Here is a 21016-nt window from a genome sequence, read left to right as displayed (position 1 = left end):
TTTTCTTCTTTACTTTCATCAGGTGTTTTATCTGTTTTCTATAGGGCTTTGATTACCACTGTGTATCAAAGATCCACAAATACAAAGACAAAGAAAGGAACACTTATATTCTTTGATGTCGCTCAGAGAGAAAAGAACAAAAAACCTGCTGAATATGTTGATCAAACAGCCTCGAGTTGTGATTAATCTTCAACTTTGTTGATGTAAAAATTAGCTAATAGAAAAATAGTACCCCCTATCTCTTATTCTGTGTTTTAACTTGCATTGTAGGTGAGGTCCTACTGTGGAGCACGTTTCTTCATGTATGTATGTCATGTTTGATGTTTGTTGTGGTTGTTTATGGAATTTTTAAATACTATAAGTAAATCTTGAGGCACTATCTGTAAATTCACTGTCTGTAAAATGTTCACTCAAAGCATTTGTCAAGTTTGCCAAACAAAATATAGTTTCTTTACTTTTCCCTCAGTTTGAATTTTTAGCAAATCAATTATTTTTTTTATTTTTTTTTTAACAAAACCTAACTTCCCTGCATTGCACTTAGTTACTGAAATGCAGGCAATACTTTAGTTACAAATAGCTGGTCAAAGAAATAAAAGCCATTTTCTTGAAATGGCACATTATGTGGAAAACTGTTATGTAGCAATGGAGCAGTCCATTCGCTTCTGTTCATGAGGTGGCAGCAGGAATAATAGGCATATAACTCAAGAGACTATGAAAAGCCCATCAAGTCAGATCATTGTATGCCATGTTCTCACAATGCAGTAGATAGTACCTTCCAAAAATGGTCTAAGAACTTACAACCAGTGAACCATCCACAGGGTCACTGGTCCCAGAAGCTCACTGATTCACATATGATGGGCTATGTGGTCCAACTGCACAGAAGAACTACTGTGGCATAAAATGCTCAAAAATAACATTGGCTATGATAGAAAGATGTCAGAACTCATGTGCATCCCAGCTTGCTGCTTATGGGGACTAAGCAGAGACCAGATAGAGTACATAACCTTTATCCACAACCAATTCACAGGGCAAGAAGGTGGTTTGGTGTGACGAATTATGTTTTCTGTAATGCGATGTGGACAACCCGATATGTGTGCCTCATTTAACTGGGGAAGAGATGGCAGCTGGATAGACTGGACAGCAGAGGCAATGCTCAGGGGGAATATTCTGCTGGGTAACCTCAGGTCTTGGCACGTGGAGGAGACTTTGATACATAGCTGAATATTGTTGCAGTTTGATGCAATGATATTCGTTAGGGCTAGTAGGTAAGTTCAGCAGGGTAATGCGCACCATTATGCTGCGTACTACGTTGGTTGGTCGCTTTATTAACTGTTTTAATAATCTTTTATAGCAATCAGTCACAAATCAATGCAGTTCAATTCAATATAATTCAGTTTACAAATTAGAGCCTAATCTAAAGCTGCAGATGTGAAAATTATTAACTAGCAAAGATGATTTTTATTGCTGTCTTTTTCCAACTACATTTCAGACTCCATGGGAACATATTATATTATATACCAGTAATAAATTTTCTTATATACTTTTTTTTTTTTTTTATAAAAATGTCCCATGTGATAAACTGACATTTCAAAGCCTAGCCAGTTAGTCAGTTATTGGGCTTTAGTGAAATGTATTCAAAATTTCTATCTGATGTCTCCATTGAGGCAATCCTTTAAGACCTTGTGACATTTTCTCAGCTAATTTGGCATTTAAAGACTGTCAGCATTTTTTGAAAATACTCTTCTCCTTTAAATCAGTATTACTGCAAACTCTCTCAAATTTGCTCCATTTCTTATTTCTGTAATTCCATTTTCTACCCTTTTTTCATTTTCAGCAGCTCTCAGCGCTGCTTGTTTTTCTCTGCTCTCCTCCTTCTTCCCCCTTTCCTTCACCTAGTTCCCCTCTTTCTTTCTATGAATAGTAAGTGTTGCCTTCTACGGTTTTTAAGTTGTATTAAGAACTTAATTAGGAAGGGAGTGAGGACGATAGGCGAGGAATGTCGGCCCCTATAGCTTTAGCAAGGGTATTAAAAGCTCAGTGCTCAGCCACATGCTGATCCTAAAGAGATATGCCTTAAAAGGCTGTGTACACACTTTAGGGCACGCAGACAAATGGCTGACTTGCACACAGACACATGCTTGTGTGTACTCTCATGCACAACGAGAATATATTGATCAAGGACATTGTTATCTGATGGCCAATGCTAACGGTGCTCCCCAAAGTCATCAAGAAAGTTGGGGCTGAGAAAGATGGGAATGAACAACAAACGGATAGAAGAGAGCACAGACAGGACCAAAGAAAGGTGCTCAGTTATGTAAGATACACAGTAAAATAGAAAAAATGGAGTGGAAGCTACGTGCCTGATTTTTGTGTGTGAAAGAGAAGAGCAAGTAAGGCAAGCAGAAAATAAAGACCATTATTCAAGGCAGGTTGACATCTCAAGGGTTTGTCTGCTGTCAATCAAGGCTTTACAATGTGGCTGATTGTGAAGGACTTAAAAATTCCAAATCGCTTTGAGATTGACAACTAAGACATTGCGGGAATTGCCCTGCAAGAAGCTTTGAAGGGTACGGAAATGTTTTCACTGAAAGTTACACATGCCCACTCCTGGGAAATACTAAGTACAAAAACTGGTATTTTTCAGTTGGCTGTCGAGGACTTAGCTTGGGGAAGTTTCCTGATACATTATAAACAAGTTTTACTTTGTTCTAACCAGTCTGGCAATAAAACTGAACTTCCAGATGATGAAGCTCTTTCTCTAACCTCAAATCTACTGCCACTAATGTGGTTCATTGTCCTTGGAAAGGCCTGATTAGTCATTGCTAGCAGCTCTGGCAGATGTGTTGTGCAGGCAGTTAACTGGCTATGTTGCTCAAAAATGAAATCTCAAACAAAATCAAATCTAGTCACTCCTGGACCTACCCACAAAACCTGTTCACATCAAATAATCCTTATGACTCAAAACCCTCATTAACTTGCAACTGATGCATTGAAGTTCTTAGTAAAACATATTTCCTATAAAACTATGCCTGACCATTTAGGCTATGTCCACACGTACCCGGGTATTTTTGAAAACGCAGATTTTTCTATGCGTTTGCACCTTTCGTCCACACGTAAACGCCGTTTTTGGTCACTGAAAACGGAGATTTCTAAAAACTCCGGCTAGGGTGGATATTTTCTAAAACTCCGTTTTTGCATTTACGTGTGGACGAGAAAAACGGAGAAAACGCAGCGTCAAAGGTGTGCGCCTTTTTTGACGTCACAGTGTGCGCCACGTTGTTGTTTCGGTGAAATGAATTTCTACAATACTGTTACTGTTAATTGTACTCTCTGCAGTGTTTAAATGCTTACATATACACACACAGTTACTGTCCCTCCACACATACCACTCGGTTCTGCTTCTATGACCCATCTTTGTTTACTATTTCCCACCGAGGCTTCTAGACTTCTGATTGGCCAACATTTCTACACGGTTAGGAATATAGCGCCACCTGCTGCTTTGGCATGTTCCTAGCAGCGTTTTCCTTCATTTCTGCCTTTACGTGTGGACGGGATTATTTTTTAAAACGAAAACGGAAAATCTCCGTTTTCAAAAATACCCGTGTACGTGTGGACATAGCCACAGCTTCCACTCTAATATGTCTACAAGCTAGTTTTTGGTTGTTGCCTGTTTTGCTAAATGAGGGCTAAGGGCTTAAGAGTTTTTTTTTTTTTTTTAAAGAGCTGCTTCCTGCTACTTAAATACCAAAGCAATCCTAAGGTGAACGCTAAATGATGCTGAAATGCTTTGCAGGGCTGAGGGGAGCTCCTTTCAAGTCATGGAGATCTGTTGCCTTTAAGATATTCTTTAAATATTAGAAGACTTTACTGGAGGATCAGGCTTGTTGCCTAGATCACGGATATAGTGGAAAACTTCAAGTTTTATGTCAAGTTCCCTCAATGTCTGGTTAAATTGTGCATGTAAACTGCAGGGTTAAATTGTGCATGTAAACTGCAGGGTTAAATTTGAGTTTAACACAGCATTGAGACTACCAAAATCTGGCAGACGTGTCAACTTGGCTAGTAAATGCCTAAAAGTTGCCAAAGCATTTTGGCAATCAGTCACTACGCTCACAATGCAGTGCCTAAAATTGATTTTAAATTTGTTAAATATTTTCAGCCTAAGACTACATCCTCCAAACAAGGCGTTCCAATTACTACAAACATGCAAGCATGTTTAACACTAATTTAAAATAAATCAAAAGCTTTCATGAAATTATACAAAAAAAATACAAGTTTCTTTCTGAATTAATTGCAGGAGCTTTCACTGCATCAGCAGGAAGATCTTTAAATGACTTTACAACATAAAGTATCAACTTTTATCTAATTAGAGAAACCAAAGCATACGATTCCATTAGGGATGACAGCTCTGACTCCAATCACACATATTCAGTGAATAAGCTAACAGTACCCAGTTCTGTCACCTCTATATGTAGCAAAGTAGGTAATTACTATTCATTTCTTATTATGCTGAGGCAATTTTGTGGCTTGCATCATCTGCAGATTTTCTGTTTGGGAATGAAAATAGTGCCTGTGAAAGGAGGTTATCATGGCTTACACATTATTTTCTGTGTATAAAGTTTTTATCAGGCTGCATATTTTTATTCTCACATCATTATGGCACGAAACTAAGAGAAGGTAAATTAATCTTCCCACAAAACAAAATGCATTGTAGACCCTTTTGCTGGGAACATATATTTATTAACTAGTTACTCTGATAGTTGTTATGTGGGCCAGTTTCTTAGCATCCACCTGCCTCTGCTTCACTCTCCCGCCTTCTTTCTATCTCTCAATTCAATATTAATTCAATTTAATCTTCTATTTAATTCAGGAACTCTCTCTGGAGTCTCCTTTTTCTTTGATCGTCTCCTTGCTTTTCCCTCCCACTCTTCTTCACTGCCCCCTCCCCCCTTCAATCCATCCTTTTCAGGTTTCTATTCTCTTTTCAATCTCATATTGCCTTCAACTGCTCTACCTCTCCCCTGCATTTCCAGGAGAGACGGGGAGAGAAGTGAAGCGAAGTGTAAGGAAAGGGGAGAAAGTAGTGAGAAATAGAAAAGCTTCATGAAGTAAGAGATGAAAGAACAAAAGAAGATGAATGCAAAAAGGACCGACTAAGCAGAATAAGTTTAAAATGATAGAAGAGAGTGTATTCGAGGATAAACAGATGTGATGAGGACTAAGAGAAGGGGGAAATGATGGGAGGAGAGAAAAGGGACTGAGAGCCTTGAGAGGCACAGAGGGGAGGGAGAAACAAGAAGATGATAAGATAGGAAAGAGGGGGAGGAAGAGACAGCAGCTTTCCCAGATTGCTGATATTTCTCTGGGTTACATCATTTACAATGCCCCCCTGTCAGCCCAGTGGTGAATGTGCATTAACCCCTTGCCAAGGGAAAACCAATTAATCTCAGTGGCCCTTGCTTTCCACCATCCAATGAAATACCTGAGTACAAATATTTAGTGAATTACTTCTTTTGGTAACCATAGTCACCAACGCTGTTTATCTTATCTTACATACTTATCTTAATTATGAAAATTTATAAAAATGACAGATGATGGATTGTTATTTTACAAATAAATACCTTTTCATAAAGGGCTGAATCATGAATACTTAAAAAAAAAAAAAGGGGAAAGCCAATTTAAATAATGAATGGATGCTTGGTGGTTACCTTAGTAACTGTCAGATATACACTTTCATTTTCAGTATAGCTATCTGTGAAAGCATAAAAGTAAGCCATAAAACTGTGCTGTGATGTACCAGGATGTATATAGAGCTTTACTGAGAGCACTTTAGACTACAAGCCATATTTAATCATGTATTCACATAGTGCTTTATTCTACACGCTTCTCTTATTCATAACCAATTTGGAACAACCAATTAATATAACATGCATCCAGAGTTCGCAAAGGAAAATCACATGACTGTAGCAAAAACAAGCTTCAGAAAGAAAGGTCAGGATATTTAAACTAGAGATGGCATGATACCACTTTTTTATGTCCGATACCGATACCGATATCATAAATTTGGATATCTGCCGATACCGATATGAATCCGATATAGTGTGTTTTTTAATCAATAAAACTGTTTTTTTAATATCTTGCTGCATTTTGTATAAGTTCATACTCAAGTTTAAATAAACAACAACACTAAAGCTATTCTGTTATACCTGTATGTAAAAAATACACTGCGCCCAAAATATTTCATAGTTCAGCAACACTGATCAATCTAATAAACTTAAACCTACTCCATCCTCCCTATTCTGGTATTTTAAAGAGTACTTAGTTAGGTTGCTTAATATTTCTGCTAATAGGGTTGCAAACTCCCAGCAAAAAAAATAATAGGGAACCACCCCCTCCACCTCATGATGCTTAATCGACGTAATCAACTTTAATTTGATGCAGTGTGAAAAAAAATGCACAGAAATAAATTATTTTTCAAGAATAATTAAATAGATTCAACATCTTTCTTCTACAGAATTGCAGAATTCACAGATGGTACTTTCCCAAAGGAAAAAGTACTATAGCTTACTAGGTATGGGTATTGATAAGATTTTAACGATTCCGATTCCATTTTCGATTCTGTTTAACGATTCGATTCTTTATCGATTCTCTTATCGATTCTTGTTGTTAAAAAGGAGAACACTAAGGTCGATTAGCTTAGAACTGTTTTATATCTTCTCTTTCAACAAGATAGAAATTTAGGAGTAACATGGCCTTACAAACCCAACAGTGAGATCTTAAGAGATCCACAGCCTACGGCTCTTCAATGGGGTGTCACAGGGTCCCCGGGGAAAATTGTAAATGTAAAATAATAAAATAAATATTCTTCTGTAGCAATAACAAAGTATAACATAAATTATTCTGTAGCAATTACACAAGAATATCCAGTAATGTCCCTGCCTACAATTAAACACATTCACTTACCATCTGCTGTGGCAAATGGCTGCAAGGTTTTGACCACAAACTAGTCACTGCTCGGTGACATTCGGGCCTGAAAAGAGATGCTACCGGTAGACTGCAGCGACAACTGCCAGCGAGCGCCAGCCAGACTCTGTCTGTCTGTCTCATCATGGTCACCTAAATGCACAATGGCAGGTTTTGTAATAAAGCAGATCGCGCTAACATAATATGCACTGTTAGTTGATTATTTACCTGCCGCATTAACGGGAGATGACGTGCAAACGTTACCGCTGCTGCTGCTGGGTTGGAATTCACGAGTCCGTTGCGGAATTAAAGACATTCATTTAAGTTCATCGTGTGTTTTGTGAGCAAATGCTTTTGCATATTCGTAGTGTTTCCTCCCTTAATGAAATATCTACTTTGCAAGTATTGCAAGTTGCCCTGTTGTCATCCGTTCTCGTAAAGTATAAACAAACTTTTAAGCGTTTGAGCCGCTTAGGCGCCGTGTTTCCTGCCAGGTACGCTCCGACGCTCCGCAACGTGGTGACGTCATTCGGGGCGACTGGAATCGATAAGGGAATCGTTTGCAAAAATGGCAAACGATTCCAAGGAATTGAAACAGTGGGAACCGGTTCTCAACAAGAACCGGTTTTCGATACCCATCCCTAATAGCTTACTAGGGTATATTAGACTTAACAGTTACTATATACAGTAATGGACTTCTATACATTTTACATCAGATTAAAACTTTGGGTGTAAGATTCAGATAATTATTTATTAAAAGCGAGACATTTTAAATGAGAATAAGAAAGAAAAGTATGTCTTTGTGCCCCCTTTTCCCTGTTCATGCCCTATCGGCCCCCCTGGCTAAACTTTGCTAGATCCGCCCCTGCACAGTTACCAGCCGTCAGCTACGTAGAAAAGGATCCTGGTCTACAAAGTAATATTAAATAAATTCTAACAACAGCTTATCAAGGTTAAACGTGCTGCTGTTGTTCAGACGCTGGTTTCCTCTTTCTGGTGCAAAGTGGGCCAAAAACAAAGAAGAGAGACGGACTCGCGACAGAAAAGCCGATCAGCTGATCATTAATAAGTTTCACCATTGAAGTAGCAGCAGGAGAGGGAGAGGCAGTCGCTCCATATATCGGTTGTTAAGCTTAACGTGGGAATGCTTTACAAACATTCAGAGATGAACTTACACACTTGCTTTACTTCTCTCTGGGATAACTTCCTCGGAGATGAAATGCTGGTTTGGTAGCGGCTACAAATACACACAGCCGCTCTATCACATGACGCACACTGCTCCGACGTGCTACGGTTATGCGCCGAGTTACGCCGTGTTGCAAGTTTTGTGAGGTGCTTTTTTGACATTTAATGGATCGAATTACATTTTTTATTTCTCTCCGGTATCCGATCCAGTAATTTAGGTCAGTATTGGACCGATACCGATACGTGATATCGGATCGGTCCATCTCTAATTTAAACCAGGCAAAGCGACATCGCTAACTACTGTGCCACTACGACACCCATTCTCACGCCCAACTTGCTACATATGCTGGTTGGATAATTTAAAACAGTTTTTTTCCAAGTGTGATGTAGTTGGAATGACTTCATCAGGTCACTGTGTCTGAAAAGATTAAATGAGACTTCGGGTAAATGTGCTCTGCTAGAATTGTCACTGTTGAGAGATGCATAACTGTGGTTACCAAGAAAAGCAAGCTTGCTGTGAGTTGTAACACCTGTATAATATTGGGAATTGACTGATTTAACCCAAACTAGATAGTTTTGGTGCTTAAACCTAACCAAACAGCAACAGAAAAGTGAAAGTCAAAAAGTAAAGTAAAGAAAAAAGTTTGTCTAGCATGAGCAGCATTCCCTGATTACGCTCAAACGTCTGTTTCCTGGTGTTAGGTTGTGTGACTTTGTGTGTGTTTTCTAGTAGGGATACATGCCGTGTTAAAATGTGATGTGAAGGGACGTATGCAATTTGAATGAAAATATCTTTGAAAATCCCCGGATTCATAATCCAATTGTCAAAGCCAAATGACACATCTGATGACTGGAAACTGTCCAATCACAAGTGGATTTTTTTTTTCTGTCCCGCAAGTCTAACATAACCTATGAGGAATTTCCCTTTTACATATCACACTGAATAAATGAATTATGATTGCAGCCATTGGGGCACCATTCCACAGACTTACTTGGAGCCTCAGTACTAATTTTCTTTTCCATCAATAGACTCCATTACATTCCCTTCTCACAAGTCTTTGCTGTGTTTGATGTGTCTGCCCGAGGGAATCTCTTAAGATATGGAGGGAAATTGAGCACAAGAACCTCCCATGCTAGGCCAAATAAAACCAGGAAGGAGATCATTTGATTAACGCAATCAGTTTTTTTCTTTTTCTTTTTAACATTTTCTTTTGCACCACTAGGGTGCTAGTTGCCAGTGAGTATTTCTGAAGGAGCAAGGACAGCAGGGAAGGAGTGGTCCACATCTCCTTCACAATTAAGATCATAACTACAGACAGAGACACTCTTAGCACACACACACAGACGAGGTATGTTTTTATTTTATTTTTGTTACATTTCTTTACGATGTAAGGATTTTACTGTTATTGCCTTGATTGCAGTTTATTTTATTTTCCCTCCAGCTTTACTGCAAGAACTAGGGCACCCTCCCTCTCGCTCACTCTCTCTCTTTATCGCTGTCTCTTGCACACATACATTAGCCTAAAGCTGAAAACAAAATATACCTGGTGAGAGAGAAACATGCATGTGGTGAAAATAAAAGAGAAAAAGAAGAGAGGGAGGAAAAAGAAAAGGAATGGCTGCCAGGAAATTGAGGCCAGAGAGGAGGAGAGAGAAACAAACACACATACTAAAAACATGCTTCATAAAGCACACACGCACACACACACACACACAGAGACTGCCGCTCACACACATTAGCCTGAAGCTCAGCGCAGCTACACCTGGCAAGAGACAGAGATAGAGACACAGAGAGGCAATAGATGTGAGCTTGCCTGTGAATTGAGGTCATGCAGAGAGAGACACAGGTAATGACAATAGGGGGTAGAACAAGTTAAGGAGCACTGATGGTGCACGGGAACTTTGCAGCATGGGGAAGAGGGGGGAGGGAAAGGAGGCAAATGCAGTAAAGCTTCTTCAAAGGTAGAAGGTAGATTTCTAACAAAAAGCTGTTGGGAACAACTGAAAAATGTTACGCAGCCAAATAGATGCTTGGAAGAAGAGCAAAATATCGGTTGGTCATGATAATGTTGTGCAGTGAAGATAATGAGAAAGCATTCAGAGAGCTGGAGAAACAAAAGTTTAAAAAAAAAAAGCTCACAAACAACTAAAGATGCTTTAAAAAAAACCTCCTTGCACAACCAAAAATATTCTGTGTGCAGTCACACTGACAGGAGTGGGATCAAAGTTTTGCGCAAGAATGTCAGAGGCGTAAGAGAGCAGTGTCAAAAAAATTAAGAGTCTGTTCTCAAAAGCAGTATAAAAGGACAGAAGTGAGATGCAGAATAATGGGATAAAAGATTTCCATGTTGTGTAACAGAAACTGGAATCACACAACAGAAAACAACTTCAAATCTGTGGATAACACAAGCAATTCAAAACCAGTGATTTATATTTTACCGATGACCTGAACTGTTTCACTTAAAAATCATTGTGTCAGTGCCCTGATGTGTGAGCATATGTAAGCATACATATGAATGAATGCAAGCGTAACATCCCGGGAGCATCCCATCACCATGTTTTCTCTTTGCTCATCCCCTCTTCTCCCATTCTTTCCAATGCCAATGTTCCAATAGAGCCTCTATGAATACTGGTAATAGCTTTTAATATACACAGAGCCGTTATTATCAATCATTTAGCCTCTAGGTATTGAGTTTAACTTGATTTCCTGTGTGGAATCTGTTGAGTCGCTGGAGACTAAGGCATGGAATCAGAAGGCATGTTGCAAGATCTTCTCTTGTCTCTCTCAAACATGTTGACAGCACCTTGATGGTTTTCCCCCTGAAGATTATTATTAATGTTTAAATGTGTAAAACTCGCTTCATCTCGCTTCCTCATTCTCATGTGTATACCATACTGTGGTCTCCCTTTTGTACCTCCATATTTTCCTCCTCTGTCTCGAGTACACTGCACTGTGATCTGCTCGCTGTTTGTCTTTCTCCCCGTCTTCTCCAGTCTCTCTCAGCCAGGAGTGCCCACAGCTTGCTTCTCCTATTCCTTCCTTTTGCTTTGGTTTATTTATTGAGCATAATTACATCGTAAACCCCTCACTTGTATCTGTCATGGTGAAGTTTACTCTGCACTCTTACATACTCGCTTTATAAATAAAAATGCATTTCATTCCTCTCACTTCACACTTAACAATTCTTAAGAGACATTTATGTAAAAATGTCATGTCATTACTAACCAAGGTTTCCAATGTGTTCCAGGTCGGTTTATGTAAAGGACCACAGTAAAAAAAAAAAAGCATAACGGCATGCAGGTCTGCAAATCCAAAGCTCAAACTTCCTTCCTTTCTTTCTCTCTAGTGCTCAGATGCACAAACATGCATAATGAGGGAGCAGCTTTTTACCTTGAAGACACAAAGAGGGGGAACATAGTGAAACAGACAGAAAGAAGGCTGGCAATGGGCCTGAAACATACAGAGGGATTGTGGGAGACAGAGCTAGATGAATATTTCTCTTCCATCTCTTTTCTACTTTCATCACAGCTGCAGTTTTCAAAAACCCTGAAAGGGAAATACACACAAACACCAGCGCATACACACAAATACTGTGCACACACAGGGACTTACATACAAAAGACATGGATCAAAATTTCAAATCCTTGACTTTTTTTTTCTTCTTTTTTTTTTTAGAAAATGTGCTAAAAATAATTTTAAAGATTTCAAAAAACACTTCACTGTACAGCTCTACATTACAAACAGCTTTAAAACATGTCCCTTAGCTAAAGTGAACTCGGAACAGCAAAAGAACAATAAAGTTGGATGGCATCATTTTAATACTACACCATTTTCTAGGAAAATATTACAATTTAATGACTCATAAAAAATTTACAGCAAAAAAACAGGAGCTGCATTGAAACTAAGGAATCACACACACTTGGTAATAAAGGCACATTTGATTCTTGCCATTCTGGCAAAAAAAAATTTGATTACAATGAAATGGAAAATTAGTAGAACTCTTCAGTCTCCATTCATTAGCAAACTTGCCTCTGAGAATGAAAAAACATTATTCACTGTTTCCAACAGATTATAAGAGACAGAAATGTGAAGGAGGGCTTATTGAAAAACGAGTTCAGCTAAAGTTAAATAAGATGGAAGAGGAGCACTTTCACTTATTAGGTGCTGTTTGTGAAATGAAATACCTCTTCCCTGTCACGTCTTAAGAAAGCCTAGCGGCACCTGTCCTCCTCACTTTTTCAAAGGCGCAGAGTCCTCCTGAAAGTTCTTAAAGTGCTGAGTCAGTGCCGTGACCCTATAGGACCCATCAACCACAAACCAAACATGCACGCAGAGTAAAAACAAAATCATACTTGCACACCCCAAGACACAACCAAACCTTAAACTTAGGCATGCACACATATTAGATGAAAGGAAAACAACTCATCTGGTCAGCACAACTTTGGCCCTCAGGAATGATGCTATCTCAATGTTTGTGTGTGTTCACATGACACCTTAAACTAGGCTAGCTAATACCTGGGGCTTTAACACTGACACACACACACACCCACATGCATACGTATACTTGCAGGGCGATGATTTGTTCCTTTTCCAGAGCTTTAAATTGTAATGTTGACTTTGGGATTCAATATTCTCCTGCACTCCACATGTTATATGTACGTATAGCAAATAGCTTTTGCATGTTTTTCTGTGCTTATTTGGATTTCTGCACAAGTTTAAAGCAAATGTGGACATTTTAATCTGTGCCAGTCACTCATGTATATCTTATAAAGTCCTAGGCTAAATGAGCGATCAGTACATCATACAAGAAACAGTCCAACGCATTTCAGTCAGCATCACAGATGGAGTTTTTGAGCAGTGTCTTTTATAAACAAGCAAAACACCATATGAGTTTGCTGCTGTCGCTAAATAAAGCAAACATGTGTTGTTACTTGGATTCCAAGTAACAACACATGTTGCCAGTAACTTCATAGTCATGCTGGACATTGTAGAGCATGGCTGTCATGCACAGTTTGATCGTCATCATAGCCACTGTCAAACTGAAGTGGCTGTCTGCAGTTTGTCGCACCGTTAGTCATGCAGTTACATAAAGTCAGGACTTTCTAGGCGCTGTTTACTTTTTATGGCTGCTTCATACATAAAAACATTGTTTTGCATAATGGACTAGTTTGGAGAGCTCTATATTGGAAAGAAAAGTCACACAGTGCCATTTTAGAAAGCTCTGACGTCCTTTAGAAGGCAGTTTGGAATAAATATGCAGTCACGATACACAGAAAGTTCAAACTATGTCATCTGCTCTAAGGTTTCCCATATCAGAACATAAAGCCAAAAAGTTTGGCTTAGTTCTATTGTAGATTTGCTGCTGTGCTTGAGATCATTTTTCTCTTGCATGACCTAGTTTCAGCCAAGCTTTAGCTGTCAGACAAATGACCTCATATTTGATTTTAGCATACTTTGGTATATAGAGGAGGACACGGTAAACTCAATGACTGCAACATGCTAAGGTCTTATGGCTGCAAAATAAGCCCAAATCATATTTGGCTTTCACCAAATGTGATTCCAACATCTCCACTTTGGAATTGTCTCTCCAAAGGACATTGTTCCAGAACTCTTGTGGTTTGTTCAGATGCAACTTTGCAAACCTCAGCTATGCTGCCATGTTCTTTTTAGAGAGAAGAGGCTTCCTCCTGGCAAATGTCCAAACAAGCCATACTTGCTCAGTCGCTTTCTAATTGTGCTGTCATGAACTCTAACATTTAACAACTGAGGTCTGTAGAGTCTGAGATGTAGCGCTTTTATGAGCATCGAATTTGCTTTGACATCAATTCCTGGGAAGATCGGTCTTGAATGTCCCACTTGTGAATTAGATTGAAAGACAGCAACAATTGCTTCTTTGAACCTGGTATCTTTCATTCTTGGCATTGTGTTAACACCCACCTGAATGCTACAGATCAGCAAACTGGTAAAACCTCTGCTTTCATAGAGGTGTTCACACTTACTATCAGCACCTGGCTGCTACTTACCTTCCTAATTCCTGTGGAAACAGTAAACGTGTACTCAGTTTTCCACATATTGCGTTTGGATTTTGGCTGAATTTTTGTTAAATTAACAAATTTTACAACATGTTAACAACCATGATTTTTTTTTTTTTATCATGTCCTAATTGGTAAAATCTTAGAATTATAAATGGTGTACTTCCTTTTTTACCCAGAGTTGTGTGTTATTTTGTTTGCAATCATCTGTGCTCATCCTTTACTCTTCACTTTGCCCTCACCTGCCAACAGATTGAGCCAAATAGCTGCCCTCCCTGAACCTGATTCTAAAAAAGTATTATTACTGGTGTAAGCGTGCTTTTTTTCTCCCCACTGTTGTCAAGTACAGGCTCATGGGGGATGTTTGGATCATCAGGGTTCTCTCTTTAATATTGTTTCGTCTGCACCCTATTATATAAAGGCCTTGAGAAGAGTCTTTGTGAACTGGAGTATACAAAGATGGAAAATAATAATAAATAGAAACCAGCCTGACCTGCTGTTCACAGCTGGAACACTTTTTCTAACTGATTGAACTAACCACCTTTTTGTCCTTGTATTATAACTTGTTTTTTCCTGAAAACTATAGACACAATTTATAAAAAAAATTCCCTTGCTAAGTAAAAATCTGGACTAACCAATATTCACTAAATGCGATTGCACTTTTTAATCAAAAGCAGCTGCAGAGTTTTAAAGATCTTTTGGACTGATGATGTAAGGAGGCAGCAACCAGCCAGCCAAGTGAAGAGTCGTGACTAACAGTAATACATACACAAGAAAATACACTTGGAAAACACACACAAACACACCCACGCAAATACACAGCCAGGCAGCCACAAGCAGAGGCAAACACATCTGCACTAATATGTACTGTCACATGTGCACACATAAATAGACACACATACGCTGTCATCATAAAACGCAAAACATTTTACTTCGTGATTTTTTATGAGAGAAGCAAAGTGGAGCAGGGCGGTTTAAAGAGGGGAAGGAGAGCCATGAGAGCGTCAGTTGAGTGTGGCTGATTGGATAGAAGAGCCAACATAATGAAAAGGTTCAGTTCCCAGTATTACCAAAGTGCCCTTGAGCAGTGACACGTAACGCCAGTTTCCATACAGTGTGTGCCAATTTGATATAAGCACATGGACACTCAATATAAACTCAATATGTTCATGGTGTTGTCTTTCGTCTGTTAGATTATGGTCACACTACGTAGGGGCATAAAGAAAAAATTAAACAAAAAACTAAAATTAAGCAAGCAAGCGCTGATTGCAGAGGCTGTAAATAAAGTGTTTTTTAAAATGTTTTAAAATTGCTACGTTTGGACATAGCTGAAAAAATGTTCTTTCGCAGGTGACTGCTTACTTCAGAACATGGGTAGAGAACTAGGACAAATTAGTGCTCTTTAAGATTCAAAGTAGTCAAACGACGTGGACCAGATATGTTAATAACTTCCTTCCTGAATATTTCCCTCAGGTGGACTTAAAACACAGTGGAGGGCTTATTCCAAATACTGTGTCCAATTTGGCTTGGGGATGCTTTAGGTTGCCTTGGAAAGAGCTGGTGGACACATCTGGGGATAGAGACATTCGGGCGTCGTATAGTGGTTTAGGAGGAAGGTTGACTCAACCACAGGGTTTGTGGTTTTCATCCCCAAGGGAGGCTTGAGTGCTATCGATGTGCTACTATCATAATTACTGTCAAATTTCTCTTTCTACAGATGCAGCCATTTGCCTTTTACTTAGACTACTAACATCGCAGCTTGTCATCCAAAACATCAATTTTAAGGTAAGAACCCAACGTGTGTAATGCTACACTGCTTTATTAGATAGTTTTGTGCACAAATCCATTATTTAAGTCAAACTAGCAGTCTGCTAAATGTACTTAAGAGTCCTTAGCTCCTTTGCACCCATAAAGAAAAGCCTGTAGCTCTGGAGCTGAACAGCATAATCCAACAATAATGAAGACTCCTAATTAGCTTTGTGTGTGTGTGCGTGTGTGTGTGTGTGTGTGTGTGTGTATTGATGTGAGCTCGTCAAGAGGCGGGTGGTATGATTCCAGTTGTCGGGGGGTAAGTGAGTGTGAATCAACCCTGCTGACATCAAATACGCTCAGACACAAAGACACGCGCACACACCAAAGCCCAAGTTAAGCTGTACATGCCACTCATTGCACTATTCATTGTTCTGTGTGCCATGAGCCATATTGTGTGCGGAAAAAGGAAGAAATGTGTACGTGTGTGTGTGTGTGTGTGTATGTGTATGCGTGTGCGTGCACTCGAGTGTGTTTGTGTGGGAGAGAGAGACAAAGAGAAGGAGCAAGAGGGGGAGGATGTCTGAAAGTTTGTAGAGTAACACGCTGAAAATATTTATGCGTCTGTGTCTTGTTTTTGTGCATCGTTTGTGTGGGTGTGAAGACACATGAGCATGTGCGCGTAGGTGTGCGTCAGGTTGCTGAGGATCGCTGAGTCATCTGGCCCATTTTAATTTACTCCGTCTCTTCAGGAAACACCTGCTATGACATCGTAACCTTGAGTAAACTCTATTGGCTGGCGCTACCGTTTAAAAGAGCACAAGTAGCCAATGAGAACTGACAGCGGAATAAATTTCATGTGTTAAAACCAAATGGGCTCTCTAGAATGAACAGAGGCAGGCGATAATATGGAGACAAACATATGTAACCTGGGATGTTCACATAGAAATGATCGATGTAATCAATGTGTTCTATGGGAAACAAGAGTGCAATAGCAGTTCATCATTACTGCTCAACCCATCAGCAGTTATTTTTCACCTTACATAATTATTTGCAAAGGGAGGCATTTAAAAAAATCATATGACTCTGTTAAAACAAAACCCCTAATATTTCATGACTCATCTTAAAATGGATTTATTCATCATATAATGAATTTTGGGATGTGTGGGATAAAAAGAAAAAACAAGCACTCATATCTATAATCACAAATCAGTCCCGCAGAAATCTTGTTCAGCATTCACACCATGCCTGACTGCCAAGCCACGTTTAAATTTAGTCAGTGACAATTTCAATCTGTTTCACAGCCATTTGGATGGGTAACTGTTGGTGTGTTCTTTGCTTGCACGATGTTTTTTTGTTTCACAAAGATTTATATCAATAGTCTGAAAATCCCACAAAAAAGAAAATCTATTTTTCATTTTTAACAATTAAATTATAGTGGATGGCATTTGCAAATAGTAGGTAGAAAATTAGATCCACTCTTTTTCCCCACATGTTGTTACATGACTGTCTGATTTCACTTCTCTGAAATTCTCCAATATTAATGGTCTCTTTATATTTACTATAAGATCCTGATATGATACCAGTAGCAACCCCGTATCCTTATGTTAAAAAAAGCCAAGTGGAATAAATGATACTCTACTAGAATATGTACACTATCTTCATCCTTGAAACTCCATCTATCTGAGATTTTTCTTTGCTCCTTTGTTTCACAACTGATGCAAGTATATCTACAGTTTAATGGTAGCATTACACTTTCAGAGCCCCATTAGCAGTTGCTTGTATAAGCTATTTTGCTCTCAGTCTAATGAGTTTTTATCTCATATTACAAAATTGAAAAGGATTTCAGAGAGTGCTGTGCTGTCCAAGAATTCTAAGAAACACACTGTGTAACCATAAATTTTTCCCTGTTCTACAGCAGGTGGCTTTACACCAATGCAGTAATTTAAACCAACTGATTAGACTTACCAACTCTGTCATTCAAGTATAACAGAAACAAAGCACAAAAATTCAGCCATCAGTAGAGTGTTCTTCAAGAGTTTGGAGAGGTACACATTTGGCTGAGACACAGTCAAGATTAACTAGAACAGTTACAATCTGCAAATAGTAAGGAAGATGCATCATTTGAATTGTGGTAGTGATCACACTGACAAGCTGCTGATTGTCCCGCTGCAGGCTTGATTTGATCCAGCAATTTTCTACCCACAGACGAAATTATCACAGTCAACATAAATTGAGTCATTTTTGAGGCAAGTTATTCAGTAAATGATGCTTTTTGTACTCGAATGCTGAGAAAGAAATGCATGAAATTTTTCAAACTTGTCTTCTTCAAACAAAGTTGTCTGAAATCTAGCTGAATATATGTGCATTGGTTCTTATAGTCGTATTTACTGCGACAAGGGTTGCCTACATTGTATTTATCAGTTAGATGGGACTGGGACACATCTCATTTTAAAGTTGATGGTCCTACAGTTGGAGTATACTGACCTCACCTCTTTAACCCCCTACCCAAACCTTTAAAAATATGGTACATCAGTGTATTACTAAACTAAAGTTACTTCAAACGATAAATCAACCCTTCCTTGCAAGCTGATTTTGACATCGCTGACACTACTAAAGTCTGGAAATAATGGTACCTCTGCCAAAAAAACAATGCACAGTGTAAATATTCATCCACACTTTGATATGTGAACTTGATCTTGATGCAATAGTTTGCTTTTATCGTGGTTTCTCTAAAGTACACGAAAAGTGTTTTATTTACATCTTCAGAAGACTCTTCTTCTCTTTTTTAAATACTCTGAATACTGTATGACCATCAGCTGCATTGCCGTTATTCTCCAGTTTTGGTGTAACAATACATTAAAATGCTTTGCTTTGGAGCAATCTAATAAATCTAATAAAGCAAAGAATTCAACTAGAAACATAACTTAGATAATTTTCAAAATACGTTGTTATGGAGCTTAAAGCTGCCACAAGTCAAAATCAATTTCAAAGGATGGATTCTAGACATCCACTGTACTGAGTTCAGGGAAAACATCAAATACAGTATTTTGCAAAGGTTTTGAACTACCACTCATTTCATTCCTTTAGAGGAATGATTCTTTTTTCTGTAAGTCATTTAACACCGATGAATGAATCATTTAAGCATAAAAATGAACTTAACCCAAAGATTGAGCCAATGTTGTTTCTATGCATAGCGACAAACAATTTTAAACTGTATCTTTTGGCACTTTTTATTTTTGTTCCTTTATTTCAGTTTCTTTAATGGAATTTATGAAAAGATAATGCATTTTGACAGCGTAAAATAATATTTTATATATTCATCTTCTGTTTACCAAAGCCTCATCAGCAATTGTCTCAGTACTATGGAAGGAAAACAGGAAGAAAAGGCTGAGGTATCTCAAATTTCACAAGACTGAAAATCAGAAATAACAGGTTTTATAAAGTGATGAAACCAAATTTGAAAGCTTGATTCACATCACTGTTAATATGTACAGAGTAGGTGAAGAGTGAGCTACATTGAGTGTCTCAGCCAACTGTAAAATCTGGTGGGGCTCTGTGATGATTTTTCAGCCAGTGGTGTTAAGATGTTACCAAAATCGATTGAATTATGAATGCAGAAAAGTTCTGTCAGAATTTGATTCAAACTTCAATCTGGAAACTTCATTTTTTAATATGACGATGACCTCAAAGCCTACCTGACAGAAAAACAAGTGGAATGCTATCATTCATGGATTGGCCTCCCCAGAGCCTAGATCAAACATTATTGATTTAGTGTGAGGTCATCTTCACAGGGAACAGAATAAAAGGCAGCCAACATTTAAAGAAGAGCTTTGAAAGTCCTTCAAAAGAGTTCAGGTTATGTTGACAAATAAAGATGGTCATCCAATCCATTCATTCTCTTCCGCTTATCCTTATCAGGTTCACAGGGGGGCTATAGCCAATCCCAGCTACCATAGGGTGAGAGGCAGGGCACACTCTGGACAGGTCGCAGTGCTAAGACATAGAGACAGACAACCATTCACTCTCTCATTCACACAATTTAGAATCACCAATTAACCTAACCCCACTAATTTCATGTCTTTGGACAGTGGTCGGAAGCCGGAGTACCCAGAGAGAACCTGCAAGAGTTTTGCACAGTACTTTATGTATGAATGTAATAGTTATAAGTTATAATGTGTGTGAGCAATGAAGCAATGAAGGACCAGGATACCTGAGTGAACTGGCAAATAACCAGCATGATTTGAAATAGAAGGTGAAAGTAGTGGGGAGCAAGGCATATAAATATGGAAAGACAAGACAAAGAATAGGAGAACCAGATGAACCAAAACAGCACAGAATGGAAAAAGACAGAGAAAAGCAAGAGAGACAAAGAAAATCAGAGAGACATGGAGAGTGAGACAGAGACGGCCTTATCAGTGTATTGCAGGAGGCATAAGATGTAACTGGGGAGTCTGTGCGTGAGTATGTGTGTGCGTGTTTGTGTTATTGAAGTGACTTTGGTCAAGTTACAAACTGGAAAGTCCAGTCGACAGATGGACAGTGAGAAAAACAGGAACATGAACTGTGTATTTATGGCTCTGCTTAATTAGAAAATTCAAGATTATGCAGCGTAAATCTTAGATATGTTTATAATCCCTCTTGAAATATTTAATAATACCATTCAGTGGGCTTGCAGTGATTCAACATTCAAAATAGATGTCTGTTTTACTCCAGAGGTAAGAAACTTGACAAAGTCAGAGGTTACACTGCCTCAAAATCAATGAGAACCACTCTCAAAAGACTTTCCTGTTGTTCCCTGCGTCAAATGAGACAATCGATTTAAAGACAATCCAATCAGTCAAAAGGTAAACAAAGCTGGGAGAAGAGTGACAGTATTTTAAAGGTTGTTTTCATGGCATTTAAATATGAGGTTTTATTTCTATTTCAAACTGCTGTCTCTCTCTCTCTGTCCCTCCATCAGCTTTAAATTATTAAACAACAGATCAAATCATATTATTCATGGTGGCTCAGAGGATAGCTCACCATTGCCTCACAGCAAGACCGTCTGGAATCTGAACCTGACCCAGATGGTGCCTTTTTGTCT

At 38.6% G+C, this 21016-nt stretch overlaps 1 protein-coding gene and 1 long non-coding RNA gene across 5 annotated transcripts in view; one reads left to right on the top strand and one right to left on the bottom strand.

The window, feature by feature from the left end:
* The window catches only part of LOC102082101 (uncharacterized), a 138585-nt gene that overhangs the window by 18314 nt on the left and 99255 nt on the right, over nt 1–21016 (top strand). For all 4 annotated transcript variants that reach the window (XR_002058019.2, XR_001224274.3, XR_002058020.2 and 1 more), the window contains exon 2: nt 15899–15966. This is a non-coding gene — a long non-coding RNA (uncharacterized LOC102082101). The remainder of the gene's footprint in view (nt 1–15898; nt 15967–21016) is intronic.
* The window catches only part of csmd3b (CUB and Sushi multiple domains 3b), a 361413-nt gene that overhangs the window by 309220 nt on the left and 31177 nt on the right, over nt 1–21016 (bottom strand).

The sequence above is a fragment of the Oreochromis niloticus genome, linkage group LG22 (genome assembly GCF_001858045.2).
Source record: "Oreochromis niloticus isolate F11D_XX linkage group LG22, O_niloticus_UMD_NMBU, whole genome shotgun sequence".
NCBI lineage: Eukaryota > Metazoa > Chordata > Actinopteri > Cichliformes > Cichlidae > Oreochromis > Oreochromis niloticus.
This window is presented reverse-complemented; position numbering and strand designations above follow the sequence as displayed.